The following is a 10,637-nucleotide window of genomic DNA, read 5'->3' as shown; positions in this document are numbered from 1 at the left end:
AGAAAGAGAGAGGAGGAGGAAGACACACACACACACACACACACACACACACACACACACACACAGACAAATATACAGAAATTGTATTTGTCTTTCAGTGTAAGATTCTATTGCCATGGTTAACATGAATAACGCATTAAACTACAGTACTTAACACTTATTAGTTAGTTAATGCTAATACAATGAAACCAAATGTTTCTAGACATATAACATAAGCCACTGATACTCACATACATTTATGGGACACTGTGTGCACTTAATAGTGTAACAGAAATTGTGGTGAGACAAAAGTCATGCATGCTTTCTTGTTGGTCTATCTGACTATTGACGATTGACAACGATTTTAACATGGCTGCCTACAGTGTCAATGGAGTTGAAGCCCAATCAGCAAACCAAAGAGACTCAGCTCGTTATGTCATAGAGGATCTTCTGGAATTTTCTGTGTCCTCTCTGTGTCCCGTGCATTTGTGTGATGTCTCCCTCTCTTTTTTCTCGTTTTTCCTCCTCTCTCTCATTCCTTTGCCCTTCCTCTGGCCTCCTCTTTCTATCTCAACCCTCTCCCCCCTTTCTTTCACTTCCTCACCCTCTCTCTCTCTCTCTCTCTCTTACAAATGCACTCTCCCTCCCTCTGTCTCTTTCTCCTTCTCTCTCTCTATCACTCCCTTCCTGTCTCTCTCTGCCCTCCCTCTCCCTCTCTCTCTCTCTCTCCCCCTCTCTCTCTCGTTCTCTGAGAGGAGAGGGGGAGTGCTGGAGGAGGATAATGGAGTGGAGCCCCTCGGCCCATCGGACAATCATCTCACACAACAATCACAGGATTGTTCTCCGAGACCCGCTGACACTGCCGCCATAATTAGCAAGCAGTCGCGGTCGGCAACGTCACTTTCTGTTAACGTGCCCAGTGCCCCAGGCCCCCACTTCCTCCTCCTCCTCCTCCTCCTCTCTTTTCTATCTTTTTTCCATTCTTCTCTTGCCTGTTTTCCGTTTTCTCTGTCTTTTCTGTGTCGTGGATGAAAATGTGTTTGGACGCAGGTGAGGGGATTTTTCCTCCAAACTTCATGGTTTTGTTGTTCTCATATGTGTGTAAATACCCACCTATGAAACCACACATCATCCGATTTTATTCTTACACACACACACACACACCAGTTTTTTCATTCCCTGTGTGTGTTCTCTTTCTCATGGTTGAGTGAACACTGTGTTAACCACCTAATGAGGCCAGAGGACGTGTCCACTGAACTGGACATACATATACACACACTGCTGCTCACACACACACACACACCTAGTCACACACACACACACATTGAAAGACTTCCAGTGAGTGAGCTCCGAGTTAACCATCTAATGAGGCCAAGGGACGTGTCTACAGCCACATGACATCTATGGGCCAGACACACACACACACACACACACACACACACACACACACACACACACATACCCACACATACACACACACACACACACATACACACACACACACACACACACACACACAAGAAAGGAGAGAGAGAGAGGGAGAGAGAAAGAGAGAGAGGGAGAAAGAGAGAGAGGGAGAAAGAGAGAGGGGGAGAGAGAGAGAAAGGGAGAGAAGGAGAGAGAGAAAGGGAGAGAGAGAGAGAATACCACAGTCTTTTGTCCAGGGTTGTTCATCTAGAGCGGCACTTCCCTGGCCGTGTTTCTCTCGATTCATCTTTTCATTTGTTGTCGCTGTTGTTGTTGGACTAAACATTTCTCAGAAAAACATCAACAAATAATAAGCTGAATTAGGTTGTTTGCATGTGTGTGGTTTTGTATTAGTGTGTCTTTGTGTGTGTGTCTTTGTTGTGTGTGTGTGTGTGTGTGTGTGTGTGTGACAAAAAATTGTCTCCACACTGATCATTGACCTTTACCAGACTTTTCAGGAAGTACCAGTCTGATTCCCAGAAACACAATCTATCTGTCTGTCTGTCTGTCTTTCTTTCTCTCTCTCTCTCTCTCTCTCTCTCTCTCTCTCTCTCTCTCTCTCTCTTTATATCTCTCTGTGTATGTGTATGTACATGTATGTACACTTTGTGATACATTTTGAAGACCAATTAACAAACACAATGTCCTTTTGAGCTGTGTTTGTGTTTTGACCTGTTTTTTGTTGACATCAAACAACCCCAGTCATTTGTCTGTGTGTAACTTTGAAGTGAATAAGAACATACCGGTAATCATGTCTTAAACAGAAACATTGTATTGTTTATTAGAATTAAGAATTATGTGTGTACATAAATGAATTAGGTCTATTTGTTCTTATGAAAACCAGACTATGGCTATGATCTGGTTGAGTATGTATGTACATATGTATGTATATGTGTATGTGTATGTGTGTGGGTGTGCGGAGAATGGACAGGAAACAGCAGTCACACAGACAGTAAAAAGTCTTTAGTGCATCGCTCGTCTCCCTGCAGAATCTGCCAGCACATAGTATCAGAGTGTACTTGAGCACATGAGTGTGACCAAAAATGCCATTTAGGGAACAATAAAAATAGCTACATTTACGGCACTGTAAACATACAACATTTACCATAATATAAACAGAGGATATGACATTTATAGTGTATAGGATTGGTCACGCTTCTCTAGAGTCAAGGAAAAGCCTGAAATGGGAAAATTGTGTCAGCTTCACATGTACAGTAGACACTTCTATCCAGGACCATGGGTCAATTTCATGAATGCTGTACAAACCCAACTGCTTGGGACTGAAGACTGAGGGACAGAACTGTGATTCAGCAGATGACATGAAGGGATGTGGACATACAACCCTCTCATGTTCAGGAATGTGGGTATGAAGTCTTGAATCAGTGTAAGTAAACTTCATTTGAGTAATGTAACATTTGGTTCCTTTTGTCAACTAACTCCAACCGCAGCCTGTCAGCTAGAAGCTCCACTCATAAACACATGTCACCGATTTGAGCTATGTGTGTCTTCGCCTTTTGAAGGGACTCAGAAACACCATAGTAAGTAGGCCTAAGGGTGGCAGTCCGTTGTAAATCCTACATGCTAGAATAACACACGGAGCAGACATGCCTCTGTAAGGCACCCAAAGAGTGAGTCTGAATGAAACAGATATGTCCTGTGTGGGTATATTTCAGGATGTCACAGCAACGACTAAATAGATAAATTGTTAATAAATACATAAATCCATATCAAACATATAACTTATGAATGGTGAAACGAGCCCCTGTGTCTAGCCATCTGTGCTGCGGCCTATAGGACGGGGGTTTGGGGCCAGGGCACACCTGCGTAAAGGTTACCTGGAGAGCGGGACGGCCCTGAACAGGGGGCCAGATGAGATGGCCCAGCCAGATTAGCTTCAAACATTCAGACAGTGCAGAGAGGAGGCTATGATCACCAGCAGACGACAGACAGAGGGGACAGAGAGAAAAAAGGTGGACTGAGAGAGAAAGGGAAAGAGAGGGGGAGACGGAGTGAGAGAGTCCTGGTGTAATTTCTCTCTTGTGTAATTGTTGTGTTTGATTTGTTTTACCTCTATATTGTATGTTTAAATTGAAATCAGTGAAAAGGGATGGGGGGAGGAGGAGAGAACGACAGAGTGCGATGGACAGAGAGAGAGAGAGAATGAGAATGCGGAAGTGAAACGCACAAAGTGAGAAGTGCTGTGTTAAACATGGCTTCGCCAAAATGTGTTAAAGCTCATCATCACACTCATCCTCAGAGATGGCAAAAGTACTCACTTCCCGTTCTCAAATAGAAGTACAAATACTTGTGTTAAAAATATTCTGGTAAAAGTAAAAGTACTGATTTAACTACTTTATTCAAGTAAAAGTAACAAAGTACAGGCTTGGAAATTTAACTAAAGTATAAAAGTAAAAGCAGTCTCTCTTTTTAAATCTTTCCATAACCTGTTGGGCAATTTCTAGGCTTTCCCCCAACATTGCACTGCCTACTTCAGAGGGCAGCTTTGTGTTCTTTTGGCCTACTGTACCATCAAATGCTGGACATCTTTAGAAAGTTACTGTAAGATCCTATAGTTTCAAGGAAGCACTGGCACAGAGTTACAGAGCCTAGAATATTGTTTTTTCTTTCTGCCGGATAACAAGCATCTCTGAACTGACCACATTTCAGCCCTCTAGGTCACTTGATATGATTTTAGAAACACAACTGAGCCCTAGCACCAGGTCTTGCGAAGCTGTGTGCAAAAGCAGATCAATATAGAATGAAAAATGAGTACTTTAGACAATTATTTGCCAAGGTATGATCATGCGTATTGTAATGCCCTATGGAAACCGAAACTCCCCTTAGGACTTTTGGTTATATTACCCAAAATGCATACTAACAATAAAAGTTTGCATTTCTGAGGTTTCTTGTAGACTATTTGGATTGTATGTCAGGCTCTGATATAGAATGACTACACAAAATGGAATAATTACACAAAAGTCTCTTTTTTATGCATTTTCTTTGTTGGCTTCATGGGTGTGTATAAGATGGACTATACATCTGCACAACTAATATAGGATAAAACAACATGAATATTTAATTCCTATGGATTCCTGTGAATATTTCAAGACCAGGAATATAGTGGTAAAATAAGGCGGCAAGGTGGACTGCGCCATGTGGTATCAGATTTTTAGATGTTTGATGATGGTGGAGGCTATTGTTCAATGTTTCTAACAATACAAGTGGCATTAAGTGGTCCATAAAGTGATGATGAGTGTACATATTGTAATTGTGGATAATATAGTGTGATTTTTAAATGTTAACAGTTGTAATTGGTGAATACACTCTTTTGAGAGGTGGATAAACTGTGTTTACTTGCGTTTAGCCTCCTCTGCATCCCTGTTCAAGACCCAATGCTGCATCTACTTATAGATATAGGCTACACACTGCAGCTAGAAGTTAGGGAAACACCAAAAGCGAGGAGAGGACACTACTACGTGCTAACGTTAACGTTACTGCCATCAAGCTGCAATGATTTGCCACAAATGAATGCTGCGCAAATCTGTCAAGTCATCTTGTAGTGGTGCGTCAAGTGCAACTTATATTCCCATCCGCTAATACGCTACTGATGATGCGAAAAATAATACAGTATAACTCCACTGAAATTGTTTGAAACTAAAGTAACGAGCCAGTTTTGTAAAATGTAAGGAGTAGAAAGTACCGATATTCGTGTTAAAATGTAAGGAATAAAAGTAAAAAGTCGCCTCAAAAATAATAATGGTAAAATAATGTAAAAATATCTGAAAAAAGTATTTGTACTTCGTTACTTCCCATGCTCATCCTTATATATTCTCTACAAGATCTACAATATGTGAACTATCTTGACAGTCAAGTCTGCATCAACAGACAAAGTGTTTTTTGGTGACCTAAAAATGTCTATATTTGCATGTTTGGGTGTGTATGCGGGTGTGAGTGTGTGTGTGTGTGTGTGTGTGTGTGTGTGTGTGTGTGTGTGTCTGTACTCACTTGTGTGAAGTGCTTCACTAAGACAAGTCTGCAACATTAGACAAAGTATGCAACTCACAGATATTCAACTGCATCCTCATTAGTCAGTGTCAATGTCTGTGTATGTGTGTATGTGTGTGTATGTGTGTGAAACGGAGTTGGTTGAGAGACACTGTTAACATAACCCATTGCTGTTTCTGTGCATAAGAGTAAGCTAAGAAAGAGGTACGCTGCATGACAGTTCATGTGCAATCCACCTGCTGCCTTGCTGCCAACTCTTCAGCTGCAGTCAGTTTATGTTCCGAAAGGCACAAAGTAGCCTATTGTATCAACAACACACAACACATGGGGGCCAAAAGCTTCTAATCAGTATCAGCCTAATGGGGCTACATGGCCACTGTGTTTCATTGGTGAGAGTTTTTTTTTTAATAATAATTCGTAATATTCATCCACAGGTAATACAATATCAGACTGCTGATGTAATACAAAGTATTAGAATATGTTACTCATATTGAGTAGAATAGCAGAATTCTTTACAAAACACCTTCTAGGGCATATATTCTGTGATCTGTCGTGGAATACATTTTAAAAGTCACCTTCCCAACATTGTCATTAGGGGAACTATGCATACTCTACCTCGATTACACAGTCAGTTCTCTTCATTATGTTCTGTTATTTGTTTCAATTCCTTTATGAACAATTAGTCAAAAGGTCAGTCTTGTGATGTTTCCTTACAGGGATATTCAACCATTTGGAGTCAAACAATTGATTTTTACCTTTCTCCAGTTAATCCAGCCATTCTGTGAGTCTGGTGTGGCAAGTGGTAGGTTAGCTCTCAAATAGTAATGTCGACTACGCCATCTGAGGCCCTGCCCCTCAGAATATTCAATCAATTGGACTAACTTAGTACATGAAGCCCAACCAGGCAACACAGGTTCGTGGTCACAGAAAACCAGAGGCGTGGTTCCAAAAATAGTGTCTTTATTAACAAATATTAAAAACATATAGGGAGTGAGTTCTCTCCAGACAGTCAGACTTTTTGCCACTAAGGCACTGACACAAACGGCCTACAAGGCCTGGACACACACACATACACCAGAATGAGCTCATCAGAGTACTGGCTGAGGAGGGATGGGAGGAGCCAGGAACAGGGCTGGAGCTTACCCAGGGCTGGAGAGCATATCAGGGAGAGGGTCTACAGACACACCACACGTGAATATGTCAATAGCAAATACTCAAAATGCACCACAGCAGGAAAAGTGAAGGGACGCCACCACCTCGAGATAGTCCGCCACCCCAGTTGGCCTGCAGCTCCTGTCCGGCACGAGAGGAGAATCAAAGGAGCCAATACTCCTAATACGCACAATGCACAGTATATGCACAGTATAGGCAGGTGAACATCGTATCTTTATACAGTAGTTAAGGTCTACTGGACGAGAGCTTCCGTCGGTATACAGTTCTTCTCCCGTGTGAAAGTTTAAAATGTATACAAACATACAATAAACAAAACATGTAAAATCGACCATCACAACTTAGGTCAAAACAAAACAAAACAAAACAAAACAGCAGCGTTCGGAACTTGAACCAAGATGCCTTGATGTTGCCGCTCCTTGTGTTACCGCAAGCTCTGCTTCACGAAAAAGATACAATTAAAAACCCACGCAAGCTACATATTATTTTGAAGACTGTTAAAATTACATACCAATCAGCTGAGGTCGGCTATGAGGCCCATGTTCAGCAGCCGACAGCAAATCCTAAAACCCCCAAAGTTTGTGTTAGCTATACTAGCCTACAACATTTAGGAAACGTTACTACTCACGCAATGCCACGATAACCTACTATACCAGGAATGTCACTGGATGCATGCAGTGAGCAGGAGGCCAAAAGAGCACAAGGGATCCCGCGGTGAAGGCAGGAGTCAGGTGGACAACCAACAGTATGCAGCTGTGACGTCAGCCTTCAAATTAAAAGTTACAATTTAAGTAGCCACTTCCCTACGCTAATTGGCTCACCTCCGAATGCAAAGAGCCACTCGCAATGGCACTACTGGGTTAAGCAAGGGGCGTGGACCTTGTCCTGTTACATTCTACCCCGGCTTCTTGAATCGTCGACCCGACGATTGATTGTCAAACCTCTACAGAGGTGAGGTACCAGGAACCATGAGGGCCTCCACACTAGACCCCGCTAATGGGCCCCACCTTTACGGTGGCCCATGACCCAAAGGTCTGCAGGTGAGGAGGCACTGCAGGTAGCCAGACTCTCCCAAAACATACTCTACGGCTGGTCTGTAGGCCGATATGCCGTGACTGACAGGGGCCAGGGGGGGGGCTTTACACCCAGACCCCGCTAATGGGACTCACCACACTGGGATCCCATGACCCGAAGGTCCCTCTCGGGAGGAGCCACCCTGGTTACCCTTAATGCACAAAACACATAACACGCGGGTGGTCAGTAGGCCGAAACACTGCGACACACAGAGGCCAGGTGAGGATCTTCCCAGACCCCGCTAATGGGTCCACAGCCCATGCCCCGAAGGTCCACCTAGGGAGAGGCCACTCCTGGTCGACCTGTACACAAAACACATAACGACACGCGGGTGGTCAGTAGGCCGAAACCCCGCGACACACAGAGGCCAGGTGAGGATCTTCCCAGACCCCGCTAATGGGTCCACAGCCCATGCCCCGAAGGTCCACCTAGGGAGAGGCCACTCCTGGTCGACCTGTACACAAAACACATAACGACACGCGGGTGGTCAGTAGGCCGAAACCCCGCGACACACAGAGGCCAGGTGAGGATCTTCCCAGACCCCGCTAATGGGTCCACAGCCCATGCCCCGAAGGTCCCCAAAGGGAGAAGCCGCTCCTGGTTGTTCTGCACACAACACAACATAAGTAGCAGCAGTCAATGCTGCAGACAAGGGGGTGGGGGGTTAAAAGAGATGCAACCTTTGTTGGCCATGCGCCCAACACAAGCTTGCCTGACTCCTCATTGGTCCAACGAACAGCTGCTGTTTTTTCTTGAGAAAAAAAGATAAACAAAAACCAAATCAAACAAAGCACAGACAAGAAACAAAAGACAGAAAAACACTGGAACACACGTCTCTGGCTTTGCCATGTGATCCTCTGCCGACTACGCCAAATGTGGCAAGTGGTAGGTTAGCTCTCAAATAGTAATGTCGACTACGCCATCTGAGGCCCTGCCCCTCAGAATATTCAATCAATTGGACTAACTTAGTACATGAAGCCCAACCAGGCAACACAGGTTCGTGGTCACAGAAAACCAGAGGCGTGGTTCCAAAAATAGTGTCTTTATTAACAAATATTAAAAACATATAGGGAGTGAGTTCTCTCCAGACAGTCAGACTTTTTGCCACTAAGGCACTGACACAAACGGCCTACAAGGCCTGGACACACACACATACACCAGAATGAGCTCATCAGAGTACTGGCTGAGGAGGGATGGGAGGAGCCAGGAACAGGGCTGGAGCTTACCCAGGGCTGGAGAGCATATCAGGGAGAGGGTCTACAGACACACCACACGTGAATATGTCAATAGCAAATACTCAAAATGCACCACAGCAGGAAAAGTGAAGGGACGCCACCACCTCGAGATAGTCCGCCACCCCAGTTGGCCTGCAGCTCCTGTCCGGCACGAGAGGAGAATCAAAGGAGCCAATACTCCTAATACGCACAATGCACAGTATATGCACAGTATAGGCAGGTGAACATCGTATCTTTATACAGTAGTTAAGGTCTACTGGACGAGAGCTTCCGTCGGTATACAGTTCTTCTCCCGTGTGAAAGTTTAAAATGTATACAAACATACAATAAACAAAACATGTAAAATCGACCATCACAACTTAGGTCAAAACAAAACAAAACAAAACAAAACAGCAGCGTTCGGAACTTGAACCAAGATGCCTTGATGTTGCCGCTCCTTGTGTTACCGCAAGCTCTGCTTCACGAAAAAGATACAATTAAAAACCCACGCAAGCTACATATTATTTTGAAGACTGTTAAAATTACATACCAATCAGCTGAGGTCGGCTATGAGGCCCATGTTCAGCAGCCGACAGCAAATCCTAAAACCCCCAAAGTTTGTGTTAGCTATACTAGCCTACAACATTTAGGAAACGTTACTACTCACGCAATGCCACGATAACCTACCAGGAATGTCACTGGATGCATGCAGTGAGCAGGAGGCCAAAAGAGCACAAGGGATCCCGCGGTGAAGGCAGGAGTCAGGTGGACAACCAACAGTATGCAGCTGTGACGTCAGCCTTCAAATTAAAAGTTACAATTTAAGTAGCCACTTCCCTACGCTAATTGGCTCACCTCCGAATGCAAAGAGCCACTCGCAATGGCACTACTGGGTTAAGCAAGGGGCGTGGACCTTGTCCTGTTACACTGGCGATACCACTTTTAGCTGCAGCCTAGCATAGATCATTGAATCGGATTAGACCATTAGCATCTCACCTGAGAGCATCACACTTAAATGTGACTTAAAAGATTTCCGGTAATTTTCCTATTTAAAACTTGTCTCTTCTCAAGTTAGAAAGTACGGAGCCCTCCGGGTGACATGGGAAAAAAAAAACATGGGTTAAAAAGTAATGGGGAAAAAAAACATGAAGAAGATAAAAAAACGATGCACTTTTGCGGGATCTCATTGCGGGATCTCGCAAAGTTTTGCGAGATCTCGCAAAACTTATTTTCTACTTTTGGAACTTGCTGGGCTTCCTACTTGACCCCAATAGGCCCACAAACCACTACCGCCAGATGGCAATTGTATCATGATACTATGATTGCTCTATCACTGTTACGTGTTGTGGGTTTTCTGGACACATTACATAGGCCTATGAAAACGGGAGGGAGAGGGAGACACCTGCGTGCAGACACGCACACACAGCAGGCTACAATAAATTGCCTAACAGACAGCAGCCTAATTTCGAGGTATCACTAATAGCCTACCTATTAAATAAATGGGTAACACTCCATAATAAGGTGCCATAATAAATAGCAAACTAGTAATTACCTAACCCTTTGTTAATTGTTACTAAAATATCTATTTGGCACAAGTTAATAGTTTTTTCATCATTAATTAAATATTAGTTGTTTGCATAAAATCTGTATGTTAATGTTTTAACAAATCTATTAACTAATATTGTATTAATATATGTTAATAGTTAACTAAATATATGTTTGCCACTA

The 10,637-nt window shown here is 43.5% G+C and overlaps 1 long non-coding RNA gene across 2 annotated transcripts; it reads right to left on the bottom strand.

Moving 5' to 3' along the window:
• Positions 1–6,394: 6,394 nt before the first annotated feature.
• On the bottom strand, positions 6,395–9,827 carry LOC143131676 (uncharacterized). Of its 2 annotated transcripts, XR_012988167.1 has the most exons (6): positions 9,597–9,827; positions 9,460–9,511; positions 7,767–9,384; positions 7,275–7,604; positions 7,133–7,184; positions 6,395–7,057 (listed from the first exon to the last, which is right to left on the bottom strand). It is a non-coding gene; the product is annotated as an uncharacterized LOC143131676 (long non-coding RNA). The 2 variants fall into 2 exon arrangements; XR_012988166.1 differs by having other exon boundaries at positions 7,275–9,384.
• Between the last annotated feature and the right edge of the window lie 810 nt (positions 9,828–10,637).

Source organism: Alosa pseudoharengus, unplaced genomic scaffold, assembly GCF_046254945.1.
Source record: "Alosa pseudoharengus isolate Yale_2024_CS ecotype anadromous, Long Island Sound unplaced genomic scaffold, YU_APseudo_1.1 YU_APseudo_1.1_scf_18, whole genome shotgun sequence".
Taxonomy (NCBI): Eukaryota; Metazoa; Chordata; class Actinopteri; order Clupeiformes; family Clupeidae; genus Alosa; species Alosa pseudoharengus.
The sequence above is the reverse complement of the archived record's forward strand: the minus strand, read 5'-3'. Positions and strand labels throughout refer to the sequence as shown.